We start from the raw sequence: 11,254 nt of genomic DNA, 5'->3' as shown, positions 1-11,254 counted from the left end.
ATACAAATGTATAAAATGAGACAAATACAATTCTATATTCTCATACATTTGTGTGTGTGTTTTTTATTTATTTAATGTATGGTTATAGGTCTGATTATATCTAAGGTCTGTATCTGACACTCACGTTACACTAAGGCCGCGTACACACGCGGGGACTGTTCGCCCAACTTTGTCCGTCAAAGGCCGCGTACACACGGGCGGACTGTTCGCCCAACTTTGTTTGTCAAACAGTTTCGGCAAACAGTCCGCTCAAAATTAGCATGGACGGACATGGCCACACACGGCACTTTTTGAGCGGACTGTTTCAGCGAACTGTTTGCCAAACAGTTCGCTCAACTTTTGAAATGAACGGACTCGCCCACGTAAGGCGGAGGCAAATCCGCCCATTTCGAGCGCGTGTACAGGTAGGCGGGGCCCGCGAAGGAGACGTCGCGGGCTCCGCCGCCTGGAATGGACTTAAAGGGGAACCCCAACGCCGAAAAAAATCGGCGTGGGGTCCCCCCAAAGTCCACAACAGACCCTTGTCCGAGCACGCTACCGGCCGGCCAGGAAAGGGGGGCGAGCGAGCGCGCCCCCCCTCCTGAGCCGTACCAGGCCGCGTGCCCTCAACATGGGGGGTGCCTTGGGGAAGGGGGGGGGGGCGCGCGGCCCCCCCACCCCAAAGCACCTTGTCCCCATGTTGATTAGGACAAGGGCCTCTTCCCGACAACCCTGGCCGTTGGTTGTCGGGGTCTGCGGGCGGGGGCTTATCGGAATCCGGGAGCCCCCTTTAAGAAGGGGGCCCCCGGATACCGGCCCCCCACCCTATGTGAATGAGTATGGGGTACAATGTACCCCTACCCATTCACCTGTGAAATAAAGTACAAAAGAAAACACAACACAGAGAAAAATATTTTATTGCACAGCTCCGGGGGTCTTCCGTCTTCGGGGGTCTTCTCGCCGGACTCCTCCGCTATCTTCGTGTAGCTCTTTTACTAGCGGAGGAGCCCGGCTTTCTTCCTCCCCGCCGCCGGCCTCTTCTCCCGACTTCGGGGGTCTTGTCCCCCTCTTCGGTTCTTCTGCCGGGCCACCGCGCCTTCTTGTAGCTCTTTTACAGGCGGTGGCCCGGTCTTCTGTCGCCGCTGCCTTCCGTTCTTCTGTCGCCGCCTTCGGTTTTTCTGCCGGGCCACCGCGCCTTCTTGTAGCTCTTTTACAGGCGGTGGCCCGGTCTTCTGTCGCCGCTGTCGCTGTCGCCGCCTTCCGTTCTTCTTCTTCTTCTTCTTCTTGTTCTTCTTCTTCTTCCCCAGGAGATGTTGACACGTCGCTCTCTCGGCCGGAATGCCAGAGCCGCGCTGTGCGGTCACTTATATAGTGACAATGGGGCGGTGTCACATGGTATATGTCACATGGGTTGGTCACATGGTGACCCCGCCCCCTTACGATGTCATAGTCCCCATGTGACATCAACCCATGTGACCAACCCATGTGACATATACCATGTGACACCGCCCCATTGTCACTATATAAGTGACCGCACAGCGCGGCTCTGGCATTCTGGCCGGAGGAGAGCGACGTGTCAACATCTCCTGGAGAAGAAGAAGAAGAACAAGAAGAAGAACGGAAGGCGGCGACAGCGACAGCGACAGCGGCGACAGAAGACCGGGCCACCGCCTGTAAAAGAGCTACAAGAAGGCGCGGTGGCCCGGCAGAAGAACCGAAGGCGGCGACAGAAGAACGGAAGGCAGCGGCGACAGAAGACCGGGCCACCGCCTGTAAAAGAGCTACAAGAAGGCGCGGTGGCCCGGCAGAAGAACCGAAGAGGGGGACAAGACCCCCGAAGTCGGGAGAAGAGGCCGGCGGCGGGGAGGAAGAAAGCCGGGCTCCTCCGCTAGTAAAAGAGCTACACGAAGATAGCGGAGGAGTCCGGCGAGAAGACCCCCGAAGACGGAAGACCCCCGGAGCTGTGCAATAAAATATTTTTTCTCTGTGTTGTGTTTTTTTTTGTACTTTATTTCACAGGTGAATGGGTAGGGGTACATTGTACCCCATACTCATTCACATAGGGTGGGGGGCCGGTATCCGGGGGCCCCCTTCTTAAAGGGGGCTCCCGGATTCCGATAAGCCCCCCGCCCGCAGACCCCGACAACCAACGGCCAGGGTTGTCGGGAAGAGGCCCTTGTCCTCATCAACATGGGGACAAGGTGCTTTGGGGTGGGGGGGCCGCGCGGCCCCCCCTTCCCCAAGGCACCCCCCATGTTGAGGGCACGCGGCCTGGTACGGCTCAGGAGGGGGGGCGCGCTCGCTCACCCCCCTTTCCTGGCCGGCCGGGTAGCGTGCTCGGACAAGGGTCTGTTGTGGACTTTGGGGGAACCCCCACGCCGATTTTTTCGGCGTTGGGGTTCCCCTTTAAGCCCATTCCAGGCGGCGGAGCCCGCGACGTGTCCGTCGCGGGCCCCGCCTACCTTCACACGCGCTCGAAATGAGCAGACTTTCCTCCGAGCGGGAACAGTTTGCTCATTTCGAAAGTAGCCTACACACGGGCGGACTGTTCGCTCAAACACAGTTTCAGCGGACAGTTTTTCGGAATTTCCGAAAGACTTTGTCCGTCAAACTGTCCGCTGAAACTGTCCGCTGAAAGCCCACACACGGGCGGACTGTCCGCCCAAACACTGTTCAGCGGACAAGGTTGGGCGAACAGTCCGCCCGTGTGTACGCGGCCAAACAGTTTCAGCAAACAGTCCGCTCAAAATTAGCATGGACGGACATGGCCACACACGACGAACGAACAGTTTGCTGAAACCGTGCGCGATGACGTGAACGGCACGTACGACGGGACGAAAAATACGACGTCCTATACACTGCATTATAACTTTCGGCGTGTAAATCCTTTCTGAGCATGCGCGGAACTTAGTTTGACGAACAAGCCTACACACGAGGGGACTGTTCGCTGAAACAAAGTTTCAGCGGACAGTTTTTCGGAATTTCCGAAAAACCTTGTTCAGCGGACTGTTCGCTGAAACTGTCCGCTGAAAGCCCACACACGGGCGGACTGTCCGCCGAAACACTGTTCAGCGGACAAAGTTGGCCGAACAGTACGTGTGTACGCGGCCTTAGAATACATACATTTTATTATTTCTATATCACACAAGAAAGTAAACAAATCTCTCGTGAGTGGAGCTTTATTTTTTGGTGGAAATGTATTAGTCTTTGTTGTGCACCTGGGCACACTTTTTTATCACAGAAGTGTGTGGTGACAACTATAATTTTTTTTTTTTTGTACGCATAAGCTCAATGGGCTATTCGAGGGGTGCCCAACTGCTGGCACTCTGATGTGGCCCGCCATGTCTTGCTCTGAGATGTCGGGTCAGCATGCCCAGATCGCGGGTTCCCGACCCTCCATCTCCAAGCATCAGCGCAAAGAACGGAGCCGTCGCTAGAGGAAGCCAGCTGGCTCCTTCTCAGGTGGAGTGATACCAAATGTACTCCCGCCTATGACATGAAGCATCGCTTCTGCTCTCTACAGCAGCCGCATGCTTCTGTTTTCTGTCACACTAATGCATGGGAACCCGCAATTTGGACACCAGTACCCAGCAGCATTACCAGTACCAAACAGCAGTAACCGCCACCAGTTCCAGCCAGCAGTACAAGTACCAGCCGGTGGTATCAGCAGGCAGTGCCCAGCAGCAGTAACGCCTGATTCACACCTATGCATTGTTTGTGCTTTTTGCAAATTTGCACCACATCCATTTAACATTGGATTGAAATGGAACACGTTCTGTAGAGCAAATCTGCAAAAAGCACAAAAAATGCCATAGGTGTGATCAGACCTAACAGCCAGCAGTACCAGCACCTGTTCGAAGTACCAGCCCTTTAGGACAGCCAGCAGCAGCCACCAGTTATAACCACATGGGGGACAGCCACAACCAGCTGCAGGAATCCTGAGGAAGAAGTGAAGGCCCCTTTCGCACGATTGGTCCGATCGGGTCTACCTGTCTGTTTTTCATGAGGACCCAATCTGACCCTCCATTCACCTCTATAGAACGGCATATGTAAACAGACTTGTATCTGCTTACACAAGCCTATCTGCAATCCAAACTCCTTAAAAAAAAAAAAAATTGCCACCTCCGAGAATGTGAGTGGGCAGGCAGGTGTCGCCAAGGGTGAGAGCCGGCGGGCTGGCTCTGTTGAGAGACAGTGGGTGGCTCGGCTCGGCTCACTGACAGTATGTGAGCGACTGCTGGCCAATCAGGGAGCCGGCGGGCAGGGGAGAAGAGAGATGACATCTCTCACCGCCAGGCGCCCGCCCTGCGTCCCTGCAGTTCCGCCCTCACTGTGCAGTGTGCAGGCAGCCGCGGCAGCAGAGACATTATTTCATTTCTCTGCTGCTTGACTGGTAATCTGCTGCCTGGGACATGGCAAGTGACAATCCACATTGTGTGGCATGGGACGTGGCAAGTGACAATCTGCAACGTGTGGCATGGGACGTGGTGAGTGACAATCTGCATCTGGTGACGTATCAAGTGACAATCTGCATCTGGTGGTGTGACCAGTGACAATCTGCATCTGGTGACAGGCGACGTGGCAAGTGACAATCCGCAACGTGTGGCAGGTGACAGCAGCAGGTGACATGCTCAGGGCTCCCACTGATTCTGCATTATGGTGAGTTGAACCATTTATTTTTTTATAACAATGTAATAATAGTAATGTGCTTCAATCATCCTGACACCATAACAACCATGGCACCGTGATGATTGAATCGCTAACACCAGCAATTTCCCTGATACATTTACCCCCAAAAAACATATTTTCTGGCAGTGCCCCTCCCGAGACTAGGCTCTGGATCTGCCCCTGCTGTAGACAATACCATTTTGATTTATGATCCAGGTGCTCTTATATTACAATTGTCCACATTTTTATAGAGTTTACATTTTTATTTTTTTTATTTTTATACTTCTTTTAATATTTATTGAGTATCATCAAGAAGAAATCGGTTTGAAGACATGCATTGGTGTTCATTTACGGTTGGTGGATATCTATATTATTAAAACCATTGATAGAACATTCTAACATTATTTTCTTTTTTTGTGCTTTTATAGCGATTTCAAATTGGGACAATGACAATACTAACCTAATCGTATTCGATTAGGTTTTATTTTTTTAGTTTTTGTAATTATATTAATATAGTTGTAAATATGGATGGTGTGTTTATTTGTAATGTGTTTTATAATATGACTTCCCCCCCCCCCTTTTTAGATATGCCTAACTGCTTTATCAAAAACTATGGTTATGGCACATACACAAACCACACCAGATATTCAATTATAGTAATTTCCCCAAAATCCGGATCAAATCTAACAGTGGTTAAGAAATGCTGGAATGCACAGCCCAGTGGTTGATCAATTTATACCTTTGATACTGAAAGACAAGAGAGGAGACCGATTCCGAATATGTTTTATTTAAACTAGGATATCCATTTCTGGTTTGTGGTATCTAACAACCTTGTAAGTATAAAATCAAACAGGAAAAAAGGTATAAATATTCTCATTCAGTTTACAATTTTTTTTATTTTTTTCATAACATTTTTAACATAATGTAAAAAAAATTATATAAAATAATTTATATTGAATGTTACTCTAAGGCCAGTTCTGAGGCTTCATAAGCATTAGAGTACATGAATTCGACATGAATCGTTGGAATCTGCAACAAAGCGTTTCATACAGCATTAACAGCACAAGATGGGATGACTCTCCGGTTTCCCTTACCCAAGTAGCCATAGATCCATGCAGTAAATGTTCTATAAGCTGTCTTCCGCAATCGTCTTAAAAATCAATAAATAAAAATTATTACAGTTGCATAACAAATAATTCACTATATATTGGAACTTTTAATTTGTTAAATCGTAGGTCTGCCTACCTTTTTCAGAAATCTAAAAGCCAGCAGATACAGACTACAGCTGTAGATTTTTAATATTAGGACACTTACCTATCAGGGAGTCTAGGAATGTCGCCACACAAGCTTATTTTTATTTTATTTTTTTTTATACACTGCCAACACATCACTCTTTTTTAATTTTTTTTTATAGATTATCAGTAATATTGGATATTGCATTGGAATGCATCTTCTGCACTTGCACCATTTCCTATTCCCAAGACGTTCTGTTTCACCTTCCTCTTTAGTTTCTGTTGATTGCAGCATGAAAATCTTTTGTAATGGATTACATGGAAACGCTGGATCTTTTCTGGCTCTGTATATTGTGACCATAGTTCCTCAAGCAACATTTGTCTCTGTAGCATAAACCAAAAAATTATTTTCTTTACCTATTTATCCTTTATAGGTTAATAAATAAAATTAATTTTATTACGAATTTTCATTTAATATTTATTCTTGTTTGGCAAAAATGTATTTAAAGAAAGATGTTTTTTATTTTTATTTCAATAAAGTTTGATATTAATTCATCATGGTTCTTTTTTCATTTAATTTTATAATTACACATGTTACACTTCATGATACCTCAAGCTATTTCTAATAATGCTTACACTCTCCCATGTAGTTGCTAACAGAGGGGGTTTCTACTTCAATCTGAGGCAGTATTGCACCCTGCTTTAATAAAAAATGTTTTACATTAAAAGATATTTTCTACTTATCAAGAGCATTGTCAATTTTAAAATTCTTTATGGACACACACTTAGAGATTGCACTTGTAATGCCTACAGGAATGCCTTCAGAAAATAACTCCCCCTATCCAATGTCCTCTTCCTGTATTCTCACCTACCCCATCCCTTAGATACCTACGCCAATAAAATGAGGGCTTTTTAAATCAAACCAACAAATTAACTGTTTTGCTTCCTTGACCACACTTCACAGTCAACATTGGTACGAGAAATGGTCTGTCCAATAGGTTTGTCTCCCCCTTCCTCCTTTACATGCAACATTTCCATTGTCAAAGCGCAACACGGTTCAAGCATGCACATTGGGAAACTAGCTGTGAAGTTGCAAGGCTCCAATTTGAGTTATAGCTACACTTATCTGCCTTCCCACAACTGTTTTTGACAGGTACATATTTCCACTTCCATCTGTCATAGGCGAGGTTTGGTACGTCAAACGTTAGAACCTCCCTCCTTCTTTGCCCCCATGACATTTGGAGAGTGCATCATGATTTGCGCATGCACATTAGGGATATGACCATGAATCCCAATGGATTCAATGCCAGTTTCTGATACTGGTCATGGTGGCGGCAGCTACCAACAGCTGATCTGAAAAGACATCGCAGCCTCACTGGACAGGTAAGTGTCCATAGATTAAAAGTCACCAGCTACTGTACTGTATTTGTAGCTGTGGATTTTACATTTATTTTTTGGCACACACTGAAAAAAACATTAAAAGAGAATTGTGGTGTTTTTTTTTTTAAACGTTATACTTACCAAGGTGGATGCAGCATGTGACCGATGCTGCATCTGTCCACCGGCGCCTTGCACTGAGAATAGAGCGATCAAACATTGCCAAGGGGGATCCGTGAGAACCGAGCCAATCAGAGAGCTGTTGCCTGTCACTCAGCGGCTCTCCACTGAGATGGCTCGCAGTCCAAGCACCTGGCGCATCCAGACTTCCAGAGTCCGGATGACACGGTGCCTGGACTGATTTGTGTGATGTCAGCAGAGAGCGGACTTCAGACCAGCTGAAAACGGGAGAAGCCCAGCCAAACGAGCTCATGCATGACTACAATACGAAGTACAGACATGTAACTTTTACATTATAAACATTGTAAGTTTGTTTTTGAAATTTAAAAAGTTACTTACCATTATTTTTTATCAGTAAAATCTGTTAGATGTAAGAATAAAAAAAAATTATTAGATCACAAAAAATTATAAATTGGGTTAAATGAGAAATAACTAAAATTATATTTTGTATAGTTAGTAAAGAAAAAATGTATATATGTACACACATAATATGTAGAGTAACGCACATATAATGAAACAAAAAGTGTTTGTGTATAGGTATAAATACATACATACTGGACACTTTATTATGTACAGCTTTCACAGCACCGTTTTGAGTGTAGAACTGGAAGGAGCCATCAGAAGATGGGGACACTGCAGCTATAAAGGGATGGACATGGTCAGCAACAATACTCAGGTAGGCCGTGGTCTTTAAATAATACTCAATTGGTACTAAGGGATCCAAAGTGTGGCAAGGAAAATATCCCCCCCACCATTACACCCAGGGCCAGTGCTACCACTAGGCGGAGTAGGCAGTCGCCTAGGGCGCACTACCCCCCAGGGCGCAGCCATGGCCTCTGTATGCCTCCAATCCCCCAATGTCTTCACAGAGTAAAAGCTCACAGCAGTGTGTGTGTGTGTGTGTGGGGAGGAGGGGCGGGGCTCGGTGGAGATCAGAGCATCGAGAGGTGCAGCATCTGTTAGCAGACACCAGAGCAACACCGCCCAGTGCTGAGGAGAGCCCCGGATGTAATGGTCGATGAAGCAGAGGTAAGGAGGAGGGAGGATCCTCACTATCTACAGCGAGCTGTGGGGGGGGGGGGGGGTGAGTAGTGCAGGAAATAAGAAGTCAGCTAGGTAGGTCAGTATGTTTGTGTGTGTTTGTAATGGTCAGGTAGGTAGGTCAGTGTGTGTGTGTGCAATGGTCAGGTAGGTAGGTCAGTGTGTGTGTGTGTAATGGTCACATAGGTGGTTCAGTGTGTGTATAATGGTCAGGTAGGTGGGTCAGTGTATGTGTCAGGTATGTAGGTCAGTGTGTGGGTCATTGTATGTGTAATGGTCAGGTAGGTGGGTCAGTGTATTGTGTCAGGTACGTGGGTCAGTGTATGTGTAATGGTCAGGTAGGTGGGTCAGTGTGTGTGTGTAATGGTCAGGTAGGTCAGTGTATGTGTCAGGTAAGTGGGTCAGTGTGTGCGTGTAATGGTCAGATAGGTGGGTCAGTGTATGTGTAATAGGTAGGTGGGTCAGTGTGTGTGTGTAATGGTCAGGTAGGTCAGTGTATGTGTCAGGTAGGTGGGTCAATGTGTGTGTAATGGTCGGGCGGGTCACATATTGCAAAGGCAGTGGAGCCATGGGCAGAGCCCATGGGGGTGGGGGGGCAGCAAAATGAGGTTTCGCCTAGGGTGTCAAAAATTCTTGCACCAGCCCTGATTACACCCCCACCACCAACCTGAACCGGTGATACAAGGCAGGATGGATTGATTCATGCTTTCACTGTTTTTTTTTTAATGCAAATTTAAAACCCTACCATCTGAATGTTACAACAGAAAATGAGACTCATCGGACCAGTCAACATTTTTTCAATCTTCTATTGACCAAATTTGGTGAATATGTGACAATTGTAGCCTCAATATCATCATGTACTTAGATGACTGAAGTGGCACCCAGTGTGGTTTTCTGCTGCTGTAGCCCATCTGCTTGAAGTTTCAATGTGTTGAGCATAAAGAGATGGTATTCTGCATACCTTGGTTGTAAATAGTGGTTATTTGAGTACATGTTGCCTTTCTAAAATCTGTACCATTAAAAACTCTGAACTCACATATGAAGTAGGGATTTTAACACACACATAACAAATGGTCCATAATGGAGACACACGCACCACACCCCCATATCCACGCCCCTATATCTACATGAAGGTTGATGGATGCATGGATTACAACGTGGGGTTGTTTATTTTTGTAAGCATTTGATTAGAGCCCAAAGGCTCTAATAGGCTTCAAGAAAGGGTGACCATGGCGCAGAGAGCACCGTGCTCAAAGCCCACCCACTTGTGTGACATTAGCAAATTTAAACTCGTTATTGTGACAGTAATTTCCTCTTGGTCAATCATGGGAAAAGGGTCCTGAGACACAACTGGGTGGGAGTCCTCCCTAAGACCCGATTGGCCTTGATAATAAGCAAACGCCAGGACTCGGGAGAGATGCAGGGGTAAGCCACCGTAGCCATGACATGGATGGGGTAAGTGCGAGACTGGTAGGCAGCAATGGGTGAGCAAAGTGGCGATCGAACAATGCATATATTAATTTTGTTGCTGCGATTATTATTTTTTTAATGAAAAGCTGTACAGAAAAAAGTAGCCGCTGGGTGTAGATATACATATACACACACACACACATATATATATATATATATATATATATATATATATATATATATATATATATATATATATAGAGAGAGAGAGAGAGAGAGACACACACACACACACACACACACACACACATATATATATATATATAGAGAGAGAGAGAGAGAGAGAGAGAGAGAAACACACACACACACACATATATAACGAGATACATATATAAGATACATCTATAACAAGAGATATAGATATATCTATATAGATATATACATACACAAGATATATATCTCTTGTTATGTAGATATATCTGCACAGAAGCAAATGATTTAGTTTACAATTAGTATATTTTTAAGCCTCTTACCTTTTGCTGCTGGTGTCTGTTGTTATAAATGCAGTATATTTCCTGGTTCCTGGAGGGAGGAGGCGAGGAGGGGTTTGCATAGCTAAGGGGCGGCAACTTCCTCTGGCACTGCCGTTGCTATGGAAACCTGACCTGAAACCTATGTCACTGCTTGTGCAGCACTGAGCATGTGCGAGATTTGCAAGGCTGAGATCCAGGAAGAAATACGGTCTGGCTTCAGATGCCCACACCTAAGATGGCCACGGTCTGCTGCAAGTTTATAAAGTTACAAAATGCTGTAATAACCTAACAAAACGGACCTTTGTTTACAGACTAACTTTACTAGAATGCTTTAAGCTTGTGTATGATAGGTTATTTTTATTTAAAAAGTCACATTTTGGCTGGACAACCACTTTAAGTTTACTGTAGCATTTCCTGCCATACTCCGGTTTAAGTCCCTGAATAAGGACTAACTATTTTTCCACAACCCATCGGATACTGAAAACTTTCTCTGCTCCCTGAACCCGGAGGCACATGCAAATCTTCCTACTTAAACCCAACCCATCTCACGCCCCCTGGATCAATGAATCTTAAGGAATGCCCCCCCGAAGCACCTTAAATCCTTAGGCTCCAGCAACCGCTTCGGGCATCCCTGAATCTACTCTCAACATGGTCTACAAGGCCTGTAAGTTGTTGTTTTTTTTGTTTTTTTATTGTAAATTTTCATTAAACGTTATGCATTCAAGTAGAAATATATATATATATATATATATATATATATATATATATATATATATATATATATATATATATATATATATATATATATATGACATATATAAACATATATAACGG

At 45.6% G+C, this 11,254-nt stretch overlaps 1 long non-coding RNA gene across 1 annotated transcript; it reads right to left on the bottom strand.

Moving 5' to 3' along the window:
• Positions 1–5,623: 5,623 nt before the first annotated feature.
• Positions 5,624–10,733, bottom strand: LOC143925475 (uncharacterized). The gene is made up of 3 exons (XR_013261994.1): positions 10,421–10,733; positions 6,144–6,263; positions 5,624–5,797 (listed from the first exon to the last, which is right to left on the bottom strand). It is a non-coding gene; the product is annotated as an uncharacterized LOC143925475 (long non-coding RNA).
• Positions 10,734–11,254: the final 521 nt, after the last annotated feature.

Source organism: Lithobates pipiens, unplaced genomic scaffold (assembly GCF_037356315.1).
Source record: "Lithobates pipiens isolate NorthernLeopardFrog02 unplaced genomic scaffold, aLitPip1_a1.2 Scaffold_22, whole genome shotgun sequence".
NCBI classification, from domain to species: domain Eukaryota; kingdom Metazoa; phylum Chordata; class Amphibia; order Anura; family Ranidae; genus Lithobates; species Lithobates pipiens.
Note: the sequence above shows the minus strand (reverse complement) of the source record. Positions and strands in the feature narration are given on the sequence as shown.